General features: G+C 33.1%; 1 pseudogene; it reads right to left on the bottom strand.

The window, feature by feature from the left end:
- Positions 1–314: 314 nt before the first annotated feature.
- LOC107636583 (heat shock cognate 70 kDa protein-like) lies at positions 315–1943 on the bottom strand (annotated as a pseudogene).
- Between the last annotated feature and the right edge of the window lie 20622 nt (positions 1944–22565).

The following is a 22565-nucleotide window of genomic DNA, read 5'->3' as shown; positions in this document are numbered from 1 at the left end:
AACCTCAACTCTTTCACATTGACTCCTATATCTATAACTCGCTTATAATGTACTTTACAAGTTACAACAATGGGGTAATATGTCATGTCCCCTCTGACACTGCACTTCACATGACACTCCAAAATCACGTCACTAATGCATGCACTTAAGATAAAATAATTCACAATAATCTTTCAAAAATTCTAATCATATTAAAATATAACTTCCATGATTTATTACAAAATTACTATTATAAACTTGTAGGAATAAATTAAAATTTTACACATCAAATTCTACACTAGATGCAAACCTTTCTACTCAATCAAGAACTACTCCTAAAACTTCTTGACATTATCAATGATACAACGATTGGTTTCTTCCCAAGCAGACACATTTAGGATACCATCAGCATCTATATCAAAGCATACATATAAAGGATGGCCACGAGGAGCATGAGAAAGACCAGAAAGATTAAACCAATCAAGCAAGTTGTTATCTCTGGCTCTTGTCCTCTCACCCTCATAAACAGCTATCAGAACAATGGTATAGTTATCTTTAGCTGTACAATATCTTTTTGTTCTCTTTGCAGGTATGGTAGTATTCCTAGGAATCGCTATTCCTATGAGGTCTCCAAATGTCTTTATACCAAGTGATAGGGGTGTAACATCTAATAGAACCATTTCTAGAGCTCGCTTGATGTCTTCAGTCAATAAAGTAGCCACAATTGCTGCTCCATAAGCAACAGCTTCATCCGAGTTGATACTCTTGCAAAGATCCTTACCTCTGAAGAATTCTTGCAATAGCTGCTGCACTTTGGGAATCCTAGATGAGCTGCCAACATGAACAACATCATGTGTACAAGACCTGTCTATCTTAGCATCAGTGAGACACTTATCTACTGTTTCCATACAATTTCTAAAGAGTTCCATGTTTAGTTCCTCAAACTTGGCACGGCTGAATGATGAATAAAGGTCAATGCCTTGATATAAAACATCAAGTTCAATAACAGTATCAAAAGCAAATGAGAGTGTCCTTTTTGCCCTTTTACTGCAATTTTCAACCTTCTTAAGGTTCTTGAGTTCCCACTAATATCCACATTATTCTTCCCTTTGAATTCTTGTACGAAGTGATTCACCATTCTGTTATCGAAGTCTTCTCCACCAAGATGAATGTTCCCTGTTGTGGCCTTAACTTCAAAGACTTTATCTTTAATTGTAAGCAGAGACACATAAAAAGTACCACCACCGAGGTCAAAGATGAAAATGTTTCGTTCTCCATTACAATCAGCTAGCTTGTTCAGGCCATATGCAATTACAGCAGTTGTAGGCTCATTGATAATTCTCATGACACTGAGGCCTGCAATGGCACCGAAAACTTTCGTGGCTTTATGTTGAGAGTTAGTGAAATAAGCAGGGACAGTAATTACTGCATTATTGACAGGAGCTTCTATATATTTCTCTGCAATCTTCCACATTTTTGTGAGAATTATAGAGGAAATTTCTTCTGCAAGAAGATGCTTCTCTTGGCCCTTGTATGTAACAACAATCATTGGTTGTCATCAACACCAAGAATGACTTTAAATGGCCACATCATCATGTCATTCTTGATAATGGAGTCACTATATTTCCTACCAATCAACCTTTTAGAATCTGAGAAAAAAAAGAGAAAAACAGATAAAAATTGATTAGCTATTACCTAATACAATGTAGAGAAAACAAAGGTATTACGATAAAAGATCAATTACCAAAGACTGTGTTACCTGGATTGGACGTAGCTTGGTTCTTAGCAGCATCACTAATCAACCTTTGCTTGTTAGTAAATGCAACACATGATGGTATTGTTCTATTGCCTTGGTCATTGTGGACAATCTCCACTCGTTGATACTCATCCAGCCATACAGTAACACATGAGTATGTCGTACAAAGGTCGATTCCCACGGCACATTCCCGGTATCTTTTAGTCATCTTCCTTCAAGCTAACAAAATAAGATAACAATAGAAGAAGAGCTTAGGACATCTTTTGGTGCAAAGGAAGATAAAATGCAGCTTTCACTCCTATATGTGTAATATGAATGAATTTCAAGTAAGCAAAGAAATTAGTTATGATATATATATTAACTTCTGAATTATTATATGAAATGTATGGTAAATACTATACCAGCATGAAAACTGGCTAAGGCTAGCTAATATTCCAAGTTTCCAATAGTCAACAAAATTTACATTTTTTCTATATCAAATTAAGAAAATCTCTTTTATAAATTAACTTTTCTTCATGTGATTCTGTGAACATAGCAACTTTATCCAATGTCCATTAACTTAAAACAACATAACAAGGAAGTTTGCATAACATCCCATAATAAATCTACAATGATTTGGAAACAAAAATCATGTTCTCATCCTAAACTAGAGATCTTATAGTTAATAAATAATAACTAGAGCATCCTACAGTCCTAAGTAACATTAGAAGTGTAAGTGCATTAGATACAAAGAGATAGGCAGTTAGTTACTACATAATATAAGGACAGAATAAGCAAAATTGCAAACAGCAAATCAAGTAACACAGCAATGGTATAAACTAGATAACATCTACTTCTCATATGAAATAACAATCCGCATACATGGAAAAATAAATATCCTCATTGGTTCTTCATTAGCAACTAACAAATTGACCAAAATACCACCCGTGCACCATGTTTAAATGGCTTAACTCAGATCCAAGTTCAATTCAACCAAAATTAAGCAAAATCAAATCTAAACCACATAATAAAAGAAACCTACAGAGCATATGCATGCACAATCTAGCAAATCAAGTAACAAAGCAATGACATAAAGCAGATAAACATCCACTTTTTCCATGAAAATAACTAATGCATATAGTACTTGAACCTTAGATTCACACCCAATTTCAAATGAAGCTACATTATGCTGAGTTATAACTATTTTTTGGGTTTCAAAAAGCTAATAACAATCACAAAATCAAGAATTGAACTTTCATATTTTGTCTATCTAGCACTTCATAGCATTTACAGCAATTCAAATCTAACATCAATCACATTAAATAGCCAGACCCAAAATTAAATAACATCTGAACCCTAGGTATCAAACAAACATACTTTATAGAGTAGAACAATAGCTTTATACTGACCTTTTGTAGTCCAAGAGGGGGACGAAGAGAAGCATTGCCATCAGAAAGAGGGAACAGTGGCGTTGGATTCGTTGGCGGTAGACCACAAGTGGCGCAAAGAAGACGCGGCGTTCAGCGATGAGTATGGTGCGACACAGGGCCACGCAGCGTGCGGATGTCCAGCGGTCAGGCGACAGCAACGGGGAGCTCCTAGTAGATGACTGACGCTCAACGGTCGCACGAGGGAAGCGCGCAGGACGATGGCGGCAGCGAACACTAAGCGTGAAGGGAAGACTTCAATTGTGCGGGAGGAGCGGTTGGGAGCGCCGACTTCTCAGGTCGCATCGGACTTCATGGAGGTTGGTTTTCCAGCGCCGGTAGTGGGGCTTTCTTCAGTGGCTACTCGGTCAAATTGAGGGAGGACTGCTAGGTCAAAAGGAGATGGGGGTTAGATGAAGGAGGTAACAACAAATGGTGAGAGGAAGGACGTTTTTTTGTTTAGGTAACTGACGGGAATCCGAATTTCCTTCAAATTTTAAATTAGAAACTATTAAAAATTAATTAATTGATTATAATTTTATTTTAATTTCAATTTCACCGCTTTGTACACATTGTACACTACATATATTGGCTTCTAATACTTTTTCTTCTTATTATTATTATTATTATTATTATTATTATTATTATTATTATTATTATTATTATTATTATGTATAATAGTACATGATTGTTATATTATTATTACTGTTATTAATGTCGCTGTTAATATTATTAGTAGTACTAATAACTATTATTATTATTATTATTATTATTATTATTATTATTATTATTATTATTATTATTATTAATTCTGTTCTCTTATTACTGTTATTATTAGTAGTATTATTATTATGATTATGATTATTATTATTTTTGTTAACACTGTATGTACTCCTGTGTATTATTATTATTATTATTATTATTATTATTATTATTATTATTATTATTATTAATTTTTTTCTGTAGTCTATCAAGAATTTATTATCCAAAAAACTTGATCGACAAAAAACTCTAATGAGATAATTGCAGTCATTCTTAGGGGTGCACGCGGATCGGATCGGATCGGATCTAATATTCACAGTTTTTAAGGTTGGATCCAATCCGCACATTTGTATATAAGATCGGATCGGATATCGGATATATCCGCAAAACACAAAAATATTTTTAAAAGCTTATTTTTATTAAAAAATATCAATAAAATTCATTTTTCTATTCTTTTAAATATGTTTACTCTTAAAATAATATTAAACATATTTTTTTTAAATAATAAATTAAAATAATACAACATATATGATCATTATTAGTTGAAATAAAACATAAAAAGAATATTTACTTATTTATTTCTTTATTTTTGCGGATACGCAGATATGCGGATCGGATATGCGGATACCAACACAAAATCCGCAATCCGATCCGATTAGTGTGCGGATCTAATCCGATTCGATCCGAAAGCCTTGTGGATAGGATCCATATCCGCAATTTTTGGATCGGATTCAAATAAACACCACGGATATGCGGATTAGATCCGATCCATGAACACCCTTAGTCATTCTAGCATCAACCGGGTTCCATCACGTTTCGTGAATAGGAGAATTGAGGGGACATTTTACACTGTTGAGTGCTTTGCTGGAGTGATAGAGGCTTGAAACCTACACGTTTCACCTTCCAGTCGGCGAAGTAACTTTTATCATAGAAAACGTCACACATATACTTGGCCTACTGATTAATGGGGATCTCATGACTGGCAGAACAAAAGCAATCACGAGTTCTTGGTAGATAAATGCCTAGCCGTTTTTGGTAGGCAGCCCGGTCTCAACGATCACGCATTAGGAAGGTAAACCTAGCATAGATTCGGCAATGCAGAGACATCGAAACATTAGACACCCAAGAGTTGATCGAGCAGTATGTCCAGGCTCACATATTCTTCTTACTTGGAACTGTTGTGTTTCCAAACAAGTTGACCACTTCTGCTTACTCGAAGTCGTTACCTCTTCTTCGAGATTTCCATCAAATTCGACTTTACAGTTGTGGCCAGCTAGTCTAGCACATTTATACAAGTCGTGTCGTGCATCGCAATACGACTGTAAAGAGATGGACGGCCTACTTATTCTGCTTTTTGTTTGGACATGGGAGCGTATGCCGTTGATGGCACTCGTTCCTCGCAATGAGCTTTCAGCGAGTGGCATTCTAATTGGTCAACGATAATGGTTATTGTCATTATTTTTTTATTATGGTTATTGTTGTTGTTGTTGTTGTTGTTGTTGTTGTTGTTATAACTAATGTAAACTGATTTAGCATACTGTACTATACCCCTTGCATTTTGCGTAGAATGTCTGCGGCTCCGACTTGTACACAGTGTAATCAACTCCTTTAGAGATAGTGTAGCTTTTGATTGCAGAAATTACCGACTTTTTAGAAACAAAATTCATTCCGATACTAAACTCACCATCTTCCATCACAACATTGCCTTCACCTATGAAATGAGAACCACCGTTAGTCGGTCAAGGCTAAATAAAGACATGGTAATGGTAACTTTAATTAATAAACATAACATACCCAAATTCGTATACTCAGAAAATTCCGGAGCATGCATAGTTGTGAGATTCAAGTTTGCATAAAAGACAGAATACCAAAAGGATGCTAGTTGACAATTGCATCTGCTTCATTTTGCACCGCCGGATTGCCTGCCTTGTCTTCGTCATCGACTTTGTAGTTGGCTTTGAATTCTTCTTCAATGTCGTTGTTATCTTCTTCTGAATATATATATATATATATATATATATATATATATATACCCGAGTTTATCCATATTCACCTCCTCGCCAACTGCGTCTAGCCCCAAATATTGTTCAAACTCAACGTACAACTCTATAAACAGCACGTGTAACCGGGTTTGTTGATGAATATAGAACACCTACTGCATACATGCATCATCAGTGATGGACATTATTTGAAACTTTATTAGCCCACCAAATATTTGTACAGGATTCTTGTATAAAATGTTGCTCACCCTCTTTGAAATGTAACTTTGTATGTTCTCACAAAAACCATTTCAAACTCTACAAAACTCATGATGCATGGAATATCAAAAGAAAACGGATATTCACAAATAAAAGTCACTCTCTTGTATGTGTTTAGTATGTTCTCACTGTTATAATACACTTACAAAATTGCAATACCTTCCATAGCCTCAAACTCACCTCACCCAAATTTTTTGACACTACTAATTGTCACAAAAAAAAAAAGAATCACAAGTACAAAAGAGAGATGAATGGCAATGGTATTTATAGACAAGGCTCTCAGATCAAAATATTTTATATAATCAAAATGCAACCTGCACTTTACAAAATGCAGCCTATGTTTTGTGATGTTCTAAATGAAAAAAAAAAGAAAAGGGTAAAACACAACCTGCATTTTGGAGGTTGCATGTTTAAAAAATATTAAAACGCTAATTGCAATTTGCGTTTTGCAGGATTAAAATTAAAAAAATTAAAATCAAATCGCAGGCTGAGTTTTGCACTCACATCATACCAATTTAAATACTTTATATACATCATTTTTATTATGTAACACTAATATTTTTTCATATATAAAAAAATCAGCCGCAAAAGATAATAAAAATTTGAGACCCTTTTATCCTTGCCAAAAGCCCAAAATAAGTATTCTTACCATCGGAGTTTCAACTTTATACCCAAATACTTCTCCTGCCCTATTTTCATAATTTTTTTTAAAAAAATTGACACTTTATCAAGTGAAAATGTTTATAACTTAATTTTTTGGTTTTCTTCAAGCTAAGTTAATTTTTTTTGGCTCTTCTATCTTAGAAGACATTTCAAAAGTTGTAATTTATACAGTTTCATTTCATATCTTAATCCACATTAAATTACTTGTAATTTTGAAAATAATTTACTTTTATTAAAAATATTTTAGAACTATACCTCAAAGTTGTTAAATATTCAAACTTCTCAATATTTCGTAAACAAGCTAGTAGGAGTTTCAAACTTTATCTTCTTGTAATAAACTTATCAAATAGTGATTCTAAGAAGACTTAAAGAAAGAATATCTAAGGTTCTTATATTGGTAAGAAGCTAATCTAGGTCCTTACTTGTAACACCCAGTGCCGGATTTAAGGGAGGCCTAAGGTGGCCATCCCTCCTTCCCCCCCCCCCATTTTTTTAAATTAGTACTATTAGTTTATTATTATATAATTAATATATATTATTATAGATTAAATATATTTTTGTATATTACACATTAAAAAAATATATGTTAGTAACTTAATATGTATAAATTATAGAGAAAAACCCAAAATAGCCCCTAACAATTACCTCGAAAGATAACGAGGTCCTTGACAAAAAAAAAATATTCCGGTTCCTGACAATTACTTTGAAAGGACAACGAGGCCCCTGTGCCAAAAAAAGTCAATGTTGTTTTTTTTTTGGCACAGGGACTAATCAGTCCTAAAAAATAGATCAGGAGCCGGATTGGGTATATTTTTTTTGGGGTCTCATTGTCCTTTCGAGATAATTGTCAGGGGTCGGGTGGCGTATTCACTCTAAATTATAATGTGTATTATAATATATTAGTAACAATTAACAAATTGGTTTAAAAAACATTAAAAGCGTATAAATATATAAATAATTAAAAATTTATTAAAAAACATAGGTTTTGGATTAATGTAAAAAGTAACAATTATAAAAAATTTCTTATTTTGACTCTTTCTATGACAAAAGTAACAACTGAATAGATTTTTTAAATAATAAAAATTATTAAAACAATACTTTAAAACAAGATGAAAGACGAACTTTTAACAGATTATATGATTGTATATGTTGAAAAAGAGAATCCTTCAAATTTATTTCAGATGATAAATTAATAATTTTAGTTATATGAAATATCGTAGAACAAATTCAAAAAGACTAAAACCTAAAGTATGTAGTTGAATGTTAATTTTTATATAATATAATTATTAATTTTGACCTATATACTATAAATTATATTTTGTTAACGTTTTGTTATGTTATATTTTAATTTATTTTGTATTTAATTTGGCCCCCTCTTATAAAATTTTTGGATCCACCATTGGTAACACCCTACTACGTAGAGCTTTACGCCTAGGACGTAAATCAAATGTGGTGAAGTGCTACGATCTTTAGAAACAAAATATATACATATAAATATAGCAAAGATATTATATCTAGGAGCCTTGAAGAAAAAAATTAAGCAAAAACCAAGACTAGACAAATGTGTCACACTCGAAAAGCGTTAAGATTGAAGGCTTATACAGAAAAAACCAAGAGACATATATATATAAATAGAGTTCTAAAAGATAGTTACATAATCAACCTCTAGACTCGACCTGCGAAGTAAAGGCCAGCTAGAATATATATATATAACCCAAAGGTAAACCAAAACATAGAATACAAATGCTAGTTCTCAAAGTCAACCTCTAAGAAAGACAAAACATGCTTTTATACAGAATCGGAGAAAGTACACATATATATAACAGAATACATAATATAAAAAAGGCCAAAATGTAGATCTTCATTCATAAGGAGTCTTCAGCATGCTTAGCAAGGAGCCTCACGTCCTGCATCTGAAAAACAACAGTATGTATGGAATGAGAACCAGGGGTTCTCAGTATGGGAAAGGTGCCCGCATAGATAATATATATGCTCCCAGAAAAGTCAGAGACATTCCTAGAACTCCGATACTCAGAATCAAACTTAAAATTTATTCTAAACCAATAATATCGGTAATCTATCTAAGGGATTCCCATTTCTAAACTAACTATTCACTTTCCGTCTCCTTCAAACCTCCTAACCTCCAGTAGAACAATCCTCATCATACTTCCACCATATGAGGGGTCTCTCAGATGTAAACACATACAAATCAAACTCTGGTATAGTAGACTTTTCTCATTTTTGGCATCCAATTAGCCATTCTATTCTTGTAGAAAGATTTATTGATAGTGACTCCAAATTTAATAGAACAATTTCTTTTAAAAATGACGATTATCCTTTTTATTTCTCGGTCATTTTTGAGTTGGACTGTCCCAAACAGGGATGATATAACATTGGAGAGAGGGATTTGAATTCACATTTTCAGCAACTCTTGTCTATAAAGTTTTAACAACTCTTTGAGCACAAATTATAAGCTAATTAAGAATGAGGATGGAATGACCCTATAATTTAGGTAAACTTCTCTACTAATATTGCTGAGGTAGTTCTTCAAATAAATTATGGGCAAGGTGAAAGTGAATCTTTCTAAGCCAAGAAGAAATAGGTCATATTATGTAACTTTAGGGTACCTAATCAATTATCAATTTTAATTAGCTAGCTATTAGAAATTTGTAGAAATTGTTATAAAATAAATAAATAAGAAAGATATAATAAATATAAAATAAAAAATGTAAATAAAAGACTCTAATATTGATATTCATCAATATAATTATCTCACAATAATAATAGAAGTAATTCATATATTTACTAGTATTATATATGTATTGCAACTTAAGACCTTCGGAGAGATATAGAAAGAGAGGGAATTTTATATGTTATTATCATGTGTATTGTTTTAGAGCAAACTCCTATTTATACATGCACAGAGTCCACTTTTTTCCACTTTCATTAAATGTAATTTTCCTTGGTAACATGACATTTCACTATGGAAAAGTTGAGCCGTCCATGTTAAATGGGCATCCATCTCATACTTATCATAACATTTCCCCTTGGATGACCATTTAGGATTATGCCTCAATAAAATCTTACTAAAAAAAAACCCAATGGGAAAAAACTTTAGTAAAGAAAAAGAGTACAAAATCTTTTGTGATAGGGACTGCCTCATTAAAAACCTTGTCAAGAAAAACCGAATGGGAAAAAACCTGACCAAGGAAAAAAAAGTACAGTCTCCCCTTCTTGTCGACATTATTTAATATATCGAAATTGGCGCATCCCAATCTGATGTACCAATCCTTCAAAGGAGGATTTTGGGTATAACACCCTACCACACAGAGCTTTACACTTAAGCCGTAAAGCAAAGGTGGTGTGGTATTACGACCTCTAAAAATAAAATATATATACATAATAATATTGAAAATGTATGTAGTATACGAAGAGCCTTGAAAAATGGGTAAAGCAAAAATGCAAAATAAAAAAGCACAACACTCCAGAAATGAGATTACTTGCGTACTAAGAAAACCAAGGTTCATAAGCTTAACTAAACCGAAGGCAGGGTTAGAAGGTCAAGAATACAAGATAACAAGCCCCCAACTCAGCCTGCGAAGCTAAGGCTGGCTAGAGAATATTTACTTATATATATACATAGCCTGAAGTCCAAAATACATATACATAAAACCCTAGTTCTCCATAAACCTTTAAGAGGTACAAAGTAAAGTAGCTTTTCGGAGAGTTAAGTACATAAAATTATATACAAAAATATATACCAAAATAACATCCCAGAATACACTTCGCTGCAGAACTCCAGATGCCTACCGAGGAGCCTCTCGACCTGCATCTGAAAAACAACAACACAGTATGGGATGAAAACCAGAGGTTCTCAGCATGGTAAAGGTGCCACGCACCTAATATATAAGGTCCTGGGAACGCCAGAGACAATCCTAGAATGCCGACACTCAGATATTAAAGTTTAAGATACTAAAACAGAAACCATAATTGGGTGGTCTTCTAAGACTATCTAAGCCTAGTTTAAACTTAACCTTAACACTAAGTCTTTCCATCTTTCCTCCGTTCCTTCATCTCCGGTGAGTTTGCAAAGATAAACAAATAGACAAAGGCAAGTACAGGTAGGAAACAAGTAGTACAAATAGCAAATATAACAGTTAGCATAATATAATCAATTAGGCATTCCCAATTAATGCATAGCAAACAAAGCAAATAATATGCACATGATGGATGCCTATCCTATGGTTGATGAGCTCATCTGTCGGTTATACAACCAACTTGACATGTCCTAGTAGCTAACCATTGGACAGTTCCTCTGTACGCACATCCCCAAGCTAAAAAATAAACCATGGGGCGAAGCCCAAGTTGACATAGGGAAGACAACACCCCAAGCTCAATAATATTCCATGGGAAGAATCCCAAGCTGACATGAGGGAGACAACACCCCAAGCTCAATCATATCCATGGGAAGAATCCCAAGCTGACATGAGGGAGATAACACCCCAAGCTCAATAATATTCATATATGCATGCCCATAGGGAACCTGGAGAGTTAAAGTATGGGAACCTGGCAAGGTATGAGAAATTAGAATTTCTATCCTAGTTATCCTTATCAGGTGTGATGAGAATTGGATTTTAATCCCACTTAGTTAAGTCAAGTGGACTAATTAGATTGATCCTCAAGTTCTAGTCAATCCCTGTGGGACGACTAGCTTTAGAGCGATCTAGATTAATTAGGAATCTGCCAATTTCAACCACTGCTGAGTTTGACAACTCAAGTGTTACCAATTAATCAACCAAGGCAAAAGGAAGAAAATGTAAATTATTAATGTAAATAAAGGAAAGCAATCATAATTCTGAAATACCTCAAATTATATTAAATAGAAAATCAAATTTAAACATGAATGGTTCATAAGCCAATTAGACAACAAAAGTAATTAAAGGAAAGCATTAAAATATCTGAAAGCAAGGGAAGTATAAAGTAAAGGAGTATTGAACCTGATAAGGAGTTGGAATACTAAATTGAAATAATAACAAATTCTAATCCTAAAACCTAAGAGAGAGGAGAGAACCTCTCCCTCTAAAAACTGCATCTAAACTATGATAAGTGAATAATTGGAGCTCTCCTTGAATGGATGCATTCCCTCACTTCATAACCTCTAATCTATGCCTTCTGGACTTGGATTTGGGCCAAAAAGGGCTTCAGAAATCGCTGGGGGCATTTTCTGTAATTTCTGGTGCGTGGCGTCTGTCACGCGTCTGCGTGGGTCATGCGGTCGCGTCATCTGGAGTTTTTCTTATCACGCGTTTGCCTCGGTCATGCATCCGCGTCATCTGCGTTCTGCTCATGGTGCGCATCCGCGTTAGTCACGCGTTCGCGTCGCTGCCAGTTTCTTCAAAAACTCCATTTTGTGCTTTCCTTCCATTTTTGTATGTTTCCTTTCCATCCTTTAAGTCATTCCTGCCTTAAGAGATCTGAAACTACTCAACACACAAATCACGGTATCGAATGGTAATAAAGGGTTATTAAAATAATTAATTTTAAAGCATAGGAAACATGTATTTCACATATATCACATAATAAGGAAGGGAAAGTAAAACCATGCAATTTACATGAGTAAGTGGGTGAAGGATTGAATAAATCTCTTGAATTGAGCACAATATATATCATAAAATATGGGTTTATCAGAGCGTACAATTTTCTATGCTCACATATGCAAGCACCCTGCTCGTGTATGCGAGATACCCAACCCGAATAAGTTGGTCACGTCGCATGCAGTGGTCGCGTACGCAAGTTATGCATAATTTTTTATTTTAAAACATTTTTCATCCGTTCTTTGAACGGCATATACTTCACGAACCCAATTTTTATATGAAACAAGTTTGAAATAATTTGGGGGTCCGGAAACCAAGTTATGGCACGCCGAAGTTCGGCCAAAATCCACTTTTTCACCAAAACCTTAAACCTCAAGTTTCTTTCAAACCAAACTCAATCATACCTCCTTTACACATATTTAACACAGCCACATACCATTTATAATGCTAAAAAATATACATCCTACCTCAATCAATTATACCTCAATATATACATAATCTCATACCTAAAATTCATTACTTTAGTCAAAAGATCCACCAACAAACCACCATAAACTCATATTAATTCTCATACCTTGACAAGCATCATTAATTCATCATTTAGTAATCCAACACCAATATCAACAATAGGCCAAAACTCAACATTGTTCAACATTTACCATTAAGCACTAAACAATTTACATACTCACACATTCATTCCTATCTTATAGTCATCTAGCCTAAGTTTTCACAGAACATTATATATTAAATACGTGAAACCTAAACCATACCTTGGCCTTCACGTATAATCCAAAACACCACCCAAGAGGCACCAAACACAGCTCCAAGGATCCAAATTTCCCAAAGTAATGGCACCTAAACTCCTCCAAGCTACCAATGTATATCGTTAAGCTCCAATTTACATACACACCAACCTTACCCAAGCATCATATAAGCAAGACTGAATGTTTTCCTCAAGCTAATCGGGTCCTATAATATCAAAGAAGCAAAATCTCACCACCACTCCAATAATTTTTTAAAAATCAAAAGGGGTAGAGAAACTGGATTGAAAGTGAGACTTACCAATGAAATTGTTCCGATAGATTCGTAGAGCTCGACGTGGTGGTTGCGTGGCCGCAAACGGTGCGGCGATCGGAGCTCAGAGTGGAGAGATATGGTGGTTTGAAATGGAGGTTAGGGTTTGGAATCCTTCCTCCTCCTCCTTGTATGTTTCAGCGTTCTTGGGTAAATGAGGAAGAAGAGGACTCTCCTCTTTTAAGATATTGGGCCAATGGGTTGGGCCTTAGGCCCATTTCGGGCCCGGTTTGACCGGTTCAGCCCGTTCGGCCCAATCTTGGGCCGATTTCTTTGAAATTAGTGTCAAAATTCTTATTTTAATTAATTCTACCACATTAAACTATGAAATTCTATTTTCTAATTTTCCTGATTAATAACTAATTTATTCGCTAATTATTTACTAATCTCTCAGGTTTTACATTGGGAGTGACTTTGTAAATAAATCTGCCAGATTATCGCTTGAGCAGATCTGTTGGATATCAATTGTTCTTTAATTTTGAAGATCATGAGTGAAGAAGAATTTGAGAGAAATATGCTTTGTTCTATTACCTTTGATGTATCCATCCTTAAATTAAGCAATGCATGCTGTATTATCCTCAAACAAAATAGTTGGAGCTATTTTATGATCAATCAGTCCACATGATGATAGAATATATTGGATCAAAATCCTGAGCCAAAAACACTTGCGACTAGCTTCATGTATCGCTAGTATTTCAGCATGATTAGAGGATGTTTCTGCAATCGTTTATTTCGTAGACTTCCATGATATAGCTGTACCACCATATGTGAACAGGTATCCTATTTGAGATCTCCCTTTGTGTGAGTCAGACAAGTATCCTGCATCTGCATAGCCAACTAGTTGTGACTTGGATCCATATGGATAAAATAATCCCATATCAACCGTTCCATGAAAATATCGAAAGATTTTTTTTATTTCATTCCAATGTCTTCTGGTTTGAGAGAAACTATATCTCGCGAGTAAATTTACCGCAAATGATATGTCAGGTCGTATATTATTAGCTAGATACATTAGCACTCTAAAAGCACTAAGATATGGTACTTTAGGACCAAGGATATCTTCATTTTCTTCTTTAGGACAGAATTGATCTTTTTCCACATCCAAAGACCTTACAATCATTGGATACTTAATGGATGTGACTTATCCATGTAAAATTTCTTCAAGATCTTTTCTATGTATGTTGTTTGATGAATAGAGATCCCTTTTTTTATATTCTCGATCTGCAGGCTAAGACAAAATTTAGTCTTTCCAATATCTTTCATCTCAAACTCTTTTTTAGAGCTTTTATAATTGTTGGAATCTCTTCAAGGGTTCCAATGATATTCAAATCATCAATATACACAGCAATTATAATAAATCTAGATGCAGATTTCTTTATAAAAATACATGAGCAGATATCATCATTCTTAAATCCATTTTTGGCCAGATACTCAGTAAGACGATTATACCTCATTCGTCCAGATGGCTTTAGACCATATAAATATCTTTGCAATTTGACTGAGTATAACCCCTGTGAATATTCATTAGATAATTTAGATATCTTTAATCCTTCAGGGACTTTCATATAGATATCACAATCTAATGATCCGTATAAGTAGCCTATTATCACATCCATTAAATGCATATGTAGTTTATATTATGTGGATAAACTAACCAAATAACGCAATGTTATTGCATCTACTATAAGGGAATAAGTAACTTCATAATCTATACCGGGCCTTTGTGAAAAACTTTGTGCCACAAGTCAAGCTTTGTAGTGTACAACTTCATTTTTCTCATTTTGTTTTCTCACAAATACCCATTTGTATCCAACAGGTTTTACATCTTCTATGCATGGACTACAGGTCCAAAGACTTTACGTTTTGCAAGTGAGTCTAACTCAGTCTTCATAGCTTCTTTCTATTTCGCCAATCATTCCTTTGTCGACATTCTTCGACTGTTCTTGGCTCAAGATCCTTACTTTCATGCATGATATTTAATTCCACATTATATGCAAATCTTTCATTGACAATTATCTTATTTCGGTCCCATTTTTCTTTTGTAAAGACATAATTTATCGAGATCTCGTCATTTTCACAATTTTCAGGTACTTGAATGTCTGCTGGCATCAAAACTATATCAAAATTTTGGACAACTGCAGGCGTCTTTACTATATCTTTTTCAACAGGAATAGTATTTACCTCTTTTTTTTCTAGAGGATTTTTGTCTTTGGAACCGATAGGTCTACCACATTTTCTGGCGTGAATTTGTTTCAGTAGCCACTTGTCCAACTGGGACATCTATTCAAACTGGGACATTTTTAGCTGGTATATGGGATTTGGTTATCCTATTTGTATCAGAAAATACATCAAGCAATTCATTTGCTATTCTTTGCAAATGTATGATCTTTTGAATTTCTAGTTCACATTGCTCTGATCAAGGATCTAAATGCATCAAAGATGATGCATTCCAATTAAGTTCCTTTTCAGGAAGCTTATTCTCTCCCCCTAATATTGGAAATTTTGATTCATCAAAATGACAATATGCAAATCGGGCTTTAAATACATCTCCAGTTTGTATCTCAAAATACCTCACTGTAGATGGAGACATATATCCCCAATTTTCTTTGGGGTCCTATTTTGGTGCGAGAAGGTGGTGTTATGGGAACATATATCACACACCCAAATATTCTTAAATGAAAAATATTTGGCTGCTGGCCAAAAGCTAATTGCATAGGAGAGAATTGATGGTAACTTATTGGCCTTAAAAGAATAAGTGTTGTAGCATGTAAAATAGCGTGCCCCCAAGCCGAGGTTGGAAGCTTTGTTCTTATAAGTAAAGGTCTAACAATTAATTGGAGGCGTTTAATAAGTGATTCTACTAACCCATTTTGTGTGTGAACATGAGCTACTAGATGTTAAACGCTTATTCCGTTAGTCATACAATAAGCATTAAAGACTTGAGAAGTAAATTCACCAGCATTATCAAGACGAATCACTTTGATTTGATTTTTTAGAAACTGTGCTTTTAATTGAATAATTTGAGCAAGTAATCTCACAAACATCATGTTGTGAGAAGACAATAAGCACACATGTGACCATCTCGAAGATGCCTCTATTAGGACTATAAAATATCTAAAAGATCCACGTGGTGGATGAATAGGTCCACATATGTCGCCTTGAATCCTTTCTAAGAATTCAGGGAACTCAAATCCAATCTTTATTGGTGATTGCCTTAAAATTAGCTTTCCTTGAGAACATGCAGCACAACAAAATTCACTAGATTTAAGAATCTTCTGGTTCTTTAGTAATGTCTATCGGAGTTTCCAATAATTCTCTGCATCATGGTTTTTCCCGGACACTACAAGAATATGGCCGATTAGCTACCACAAAAAGAGTCGTAAAATCATCGCTAATCTGACGCAAAATATAATTTGTGATGGATTAGCTACTGCCTAGCAACTAATGCTTTCCTCGCTAATTACAAGTTGCAGATTTGTGAGGCAAATACAACAGTCACTAATTCATCGAAAAAAATTTTTAGCTACCGAATAAATAGTCGCAAAAGCATCACTAAAGAAAAAGCTACTTCCATAGAAGAAATAGACTAAACGGTAGTCGCTAGTTAGTGACAAACTCTACTGCAGCAGACTCATCGCTAAATGCAAGCTAACTTCGTAGACAAAATGGAATGCTTAATTGACGCTAATTAGCGAGGAATTTTTCTGAACGTAACTCGTCGCAAGTTGTTTGCTAATATGGTCGAAAATTTGTTACATTTTATAGCAAATCTATAGTTAATCTTTGAAAATCCTTAATCAAATTTGTAGGAATTTTGTCGCTAAACCAAAGCTATACTAAATGAGAAAGTAGAGTTATGAAGTAGTCGCTAACTTGCTAGGAAATAATATGTAGTCAATTAGTTGCAATACTATCGCCAAATGTAATCGCAAATTCCTGTTAAACTAGTATTGATGGGTATCTCACAAATGTTTCAGTTGCAATAGAGTTTTTGATTTGTCACCATCATCAATGAGTTTAGAATACCAATTTTGTCGCTATACTAAAGTAAACCTCATTATTTTTTATTTTAGTCATTGAACAAAAAGATTATAACGCATACAAATATAATTAGTTCATTAACATCAAAACTAAAGGCTCAGTTACAATATCATGTAAAAGTAAGTATTCACTCACTTATTTAGAGATGTTTTAATCTAGCTGCACAAATGTGATCCTACTTTTATAAAATTCATTATACATTATATATTACAGTTCCTTATTGCACATTGAAAATTTTAAAAAAAAAATTAACAATACAAATAAACACCACCTAAGACTTGGCAATTGATACAGTATGGTAAATGTATTAAACTGCATACTTGCTTCTTCAAAATTGTAGGTTATCTACATTACTATCTATGTTCACAAACATAGTTGTTTGATTTGCTGTGATACTGTTGGGCAAGGTAGAAATATTGTTTCCTCCATCATCCTCCCTTTTATTATTGTGCACAAAATATGAGGAGAATCATCTATTTTAGTAAACCTGGAAGCATGAGCAAGAAAATGAAAAGAAGATAAGCCTAAGAAGATTATAAACTACTTAATCAATCAATATATTCTACCAATAATAGCAGTTTAAAGGTCACAAAAATCACTTCTAATGAGCAGAAAAAGAAGCAATAAAATTGTAATTTCAAGAACAAAATATAAAATGCTTACCCTTAAAATAGGAAGAGTCGTATTTCTGTGCATTTGTTGATATATAGCAAGGCTCTAAAGAACTCCTGTGTAGCTAAACAAATCATCGCACGAGCACAAAGTAAGTAAGCAGTTTCTTCTTGTAAGTAAAGCATTTTACCAGAAAAAAGGAAGATATAGTATCAAAAAGTACATTGTTGAACAAAAGTATCTTCTCTTCGAGCAAATATTAGTATTTTAAGATGAAGGATCTAGATTATGCCCGCTAGTTGAAAATTAGGCAATATAGACATTACACCTGGTTACTATGCAAAAATAAGGGGCTTGACATTCTTATTCTTATTACCAACTACATAGTATAAACTAAAGATTATTAACATCCATAAAATTGCAATAGATTAAGATCTCATCATAGACTAGCATATGAGCTTTCATCATCAAATCCAAGTGGATAGACCACTTTCTCAATCTATAACAAAATTTGTCAAGAAAGCAATATGCTTTTTTCTATGACATGTGTCCATAGTAAGAGTATTCAAAACTATTGCATCAATAATATTGAGCCAAATAAGTAAAGATGAGAAGAATTAAGAATCACAAATTTTAGACAAAAAGAAAAGGTAAAGGCCAACTGATCCTCCAACGTCGAAAGCATGCAAAGTGAAATTTCAATGTGTAAAGGTTAAAGACGAAACAGTGTGCCTATTGAAACTATAAAAGCAGAAATTATAGATCATGAGACCAACAAGAAAGACCAACTCCCAAATAAATAAGAAGTAACAGATTTCTAAGTTACCCAGCTGATCAAGTTCAGTTGTATGTTCTCATGACACATGGACACAATTGACAAACTTTGTATAGCTTCTTCTAGGAAAAACACAAACAATAGTTTTCAAATAACATGAGACAAGCAAGTAGATAGATTTATGTAAGAACATTTCTACCTAGCAAAAATCAAACATGAGTTATGAAACAGGAAATTCCAAATTTTTGCCAATACTTCAAAGTCAAGCAAAACTATTTACCTTGTAGATATCAGGATTAGACTCATTCCTCCATGCTTCTCTCATAATCCTAGTATCATCAAAATTAAATTAAAACCTTTCTCTTACAGTGCATTGGATGATCTTTTTCCTGTAATGAAACATAACACATTATAACTGTGATCCCTGGACATAGACTTGTTATTTTCTTACCCATGCAGAAATATCTTATGATCAAGGAAATAGAATCATAAAAATAGAAATTAAAAAAGCAGAATCATAACAACAAACTCACAAACAGAACATCAAAAATTTGAATCATAGAAACAAAAATTCAAAATAAAATTAAAAAAATAAAAATCCTAATAAACAAAACAAAAAATAAACAAAGAAAATAAATAAACATAACAAAAATCAAACCCTAAATCATCACTACAATTTCAAAAAAAGATAGCAGAAGCCATCAGTGAAGAAATAAAAGAACAATAATCAACAATAAAAAATATAACCAACCTGACACGGAGGCTTCATTTCTGGTGCATGTTGCTGTTGTGGATGAAGGACGACGACAGCTGTTGGTACAGGAGGATGACGGCGAATGCTGGTGCATGGTGCAGTGGAGGAGGACAGAGAGAGAAGAGCTACAAATAAAGGAGATCGAGAGGAAAGGGTCACGCCACCGCGTGAAAGGCTGAGAAGAGAGAGGAGTTCGTTGACGGTGGAGAAGAGAGAGGAGTTCGTTGACAGCGGAGAAGAGAGAGGAGTTCGATGATGCAGATAGAGGTGGTGTGTAGAGCCGTGGAGGGCGACGCGGAGAGAGAATCGCTATGAGGAAGGGAGAGGAAGAGGAAAGGGTCGCGCCTCTGCAATGGTGCTGTCCGGTGGTGTCGATGGTAGAGAAGAGGGAGGAGTGGAGTTTCGCCGCTTTGAGAGTGTAACGGGATGAGGAGTTTCGCGTTGAAGATTGGAGCACTAGAGAGTAGAGAGTAGAGAGTAGAGACTGTGGAGTTACTAAGTTAGAATTAGGGTTACTAGTAGGTACCACTAGGTATATTTGGGGGTATTAATGAGAAAATTATTAGAAACAATGTGTTTTTTAATTTTTTATTTAAAGGTCTCGAAATGGCACTTATACGTGTTTTTAATTTTTGATATTAAACGCTTTTTTAAATTAATATAATTTATTTTATTTTTTGAATTATTATTTTTTTATTTTGATTTTTTTGTAAAAGAATTTAAATTTTAAAAAATCTTTTATAAAATAGATAAAATTTTTTAAATAAATACAAAAAGAATTATATAAATGTTAATAATTTTATATTAAAATAAATAAACTAAAATAATTTGTACTATTTTTATATTTTATAATTTATGTTTTCATAATCAAAATTTCACAAATCAATTCAATATAAATATAAATTATTAGATATTTTATATATAATAAAATTTATTTAAAGTATAATTTATATAATGATATATATCATATAAATAAATAATAAGTATTCGGCATTCGAATCTCATCTAGTGTATGTAATAATTTATTGGCTAATGACAAACTGCTAAATAGAACTCCAATCCGTAGCTAATTAATTATTGACTTGTTGGGTTAAGAAATACCATGAAAACCAAAAATAGTAAGGATATATATATGGGATATGCTACTTTGCCAACAAAAAGTGAGTTTGTATATATAATAAATGCACAATTAATTAAAATATTTTATGACTTTTTAGTTTAATCTTAATTATCCATGTAAAATATTTAATATCTCACATATTTGACTCATATATTCTAATATATTTGTTAGTATTATTTATTAAATTTAATTATAATATAAATATAAATATAATCATTATATATATATTTCTGAATCTATTCATATACATAGGTATCAATTACTTCTTGTATCAGTGTAGTTTAGTTATTGAAAATTCTTTATTTATGGACTTCAATTTTTAAGCTATTCCGAACAATTTATGGCCAGAGAGTCCAATTCGATTAATTTTTTGTTTTTTATTAAATATTAGAAAAAATTCTAATTTTTTGGGGGTGAGCAATTTAAACAAAAGTAATATTTGGTTCCATGTCAGGTTTCATGTCAGGTTCATATAAAAAATGTACCAACTTATTTTGGAAAAAAAAAAAAGAGGCATCCGTTTGGCCCAGAAGTCGACCAGCTTAATTTGCTATTTTTTTAGGCCATTGAGACTTGCATTTTTACGAGTTTGATTTTAGAGTTAAATGCCACTCTATTTAAGTCAGGTAAACGAGCTAGTTCGATAGATTTAGCCCATTTTGACGATCCTAATTAATTCAAGAGCTAGTTCGGTTTAATCTTTATTGAATGAATTTCTAAATGATTCTAATTAATAATAAAACTTATACGATCATATGCAAATAAATCCTCATATATAATTATTTAATTATCTTTTTTATGATATATTTTTCTAGTATATTTTGTGATTGAAAATTATTAACATTATGCTCCTATTTCCTAAAAATATTGAATTTTAAAACTTGTCTTTAAATTATATTAAGGAAAATTCATTTAAATAAAATGTTTGGGTTCAAAAATTATCAGAATACAACTTTGTAAAATTGAAGACGGAATTGTAACTTTTACTACTCTATAAAAACCGCTACTGGTAGCAGCAGATTAGGGATACACGTAAACTGCTACTGGCAGCTAGGGTTTACGTTGCTTAGCGTGCAAGTAGAAATCGCTACGGGCAGTAGCGATTTATGTGAGGCATTGCATGGGTGTAAACCGCTGGAGGCAGCTGTAGTTTACATAGATATGTGAAAGTTGCAATGCATTAGAGTTAAGAAACTCTTCTTACCATCCATATGTGAATTGTTTAAGCATTTTATTATATATATAAAAGGTTGAGTGTGTAAAACTTCACCTTTTGAGGCGTTTGGTAATAATCTTATATGGTGTTTTATTTATATTTCATACTTGTGAATTGTAGTTTGGGCTTTATTTTGTTTGGTTAGGGAGAATGACTTTGATTTGGTTTAATGTGAATGGGAATATGATTTTGAAAAAACTCTTATATGTTTAGATATTGTTATTTGTTAGCTCAATTTATTTTGTTTTGTTGATTTTTTTTTAATTTTAGTCTACATTTATGATTGAATAACCCAATTAAAGATTAAAAAAAATTATAGACAATTTTGACAAAAATACTACCCACAATCTTTTTAATAAAATAGCTCACATTAGTAAAAATCAGCAAATTCTTACTTACAATTTTTACTTCCTAATGTCAGTTTCTATTTTGTTCTTACTTTTATATATATATATATATAAAGCCCCCTCATCTCAGTTTGCTCTCATCATAAGATCAACATATAATATAATGGTACAAAGGTTGCCTTCACCAGTCAACATATTATAAAATTTT

This window comes from Arachis ipaensis, chromosome B4 (genome assembly GCF_059453495.1).
Source record: "Arachis ipaensis isolate K30076 ecotype BB chromosome B4, ASM5945349v1, whole genome shotgun sequence".
NCBI classification, from domain to species: Eukaryota; Viridiplantae; Streptophyta; class Magnoliopsida; order Fabales; family Fabaceae; genus Arachis; species Arachis ipaensis.
This window is presented reverse-complemented; position numbering and strand designations above follow the sequence as displayed.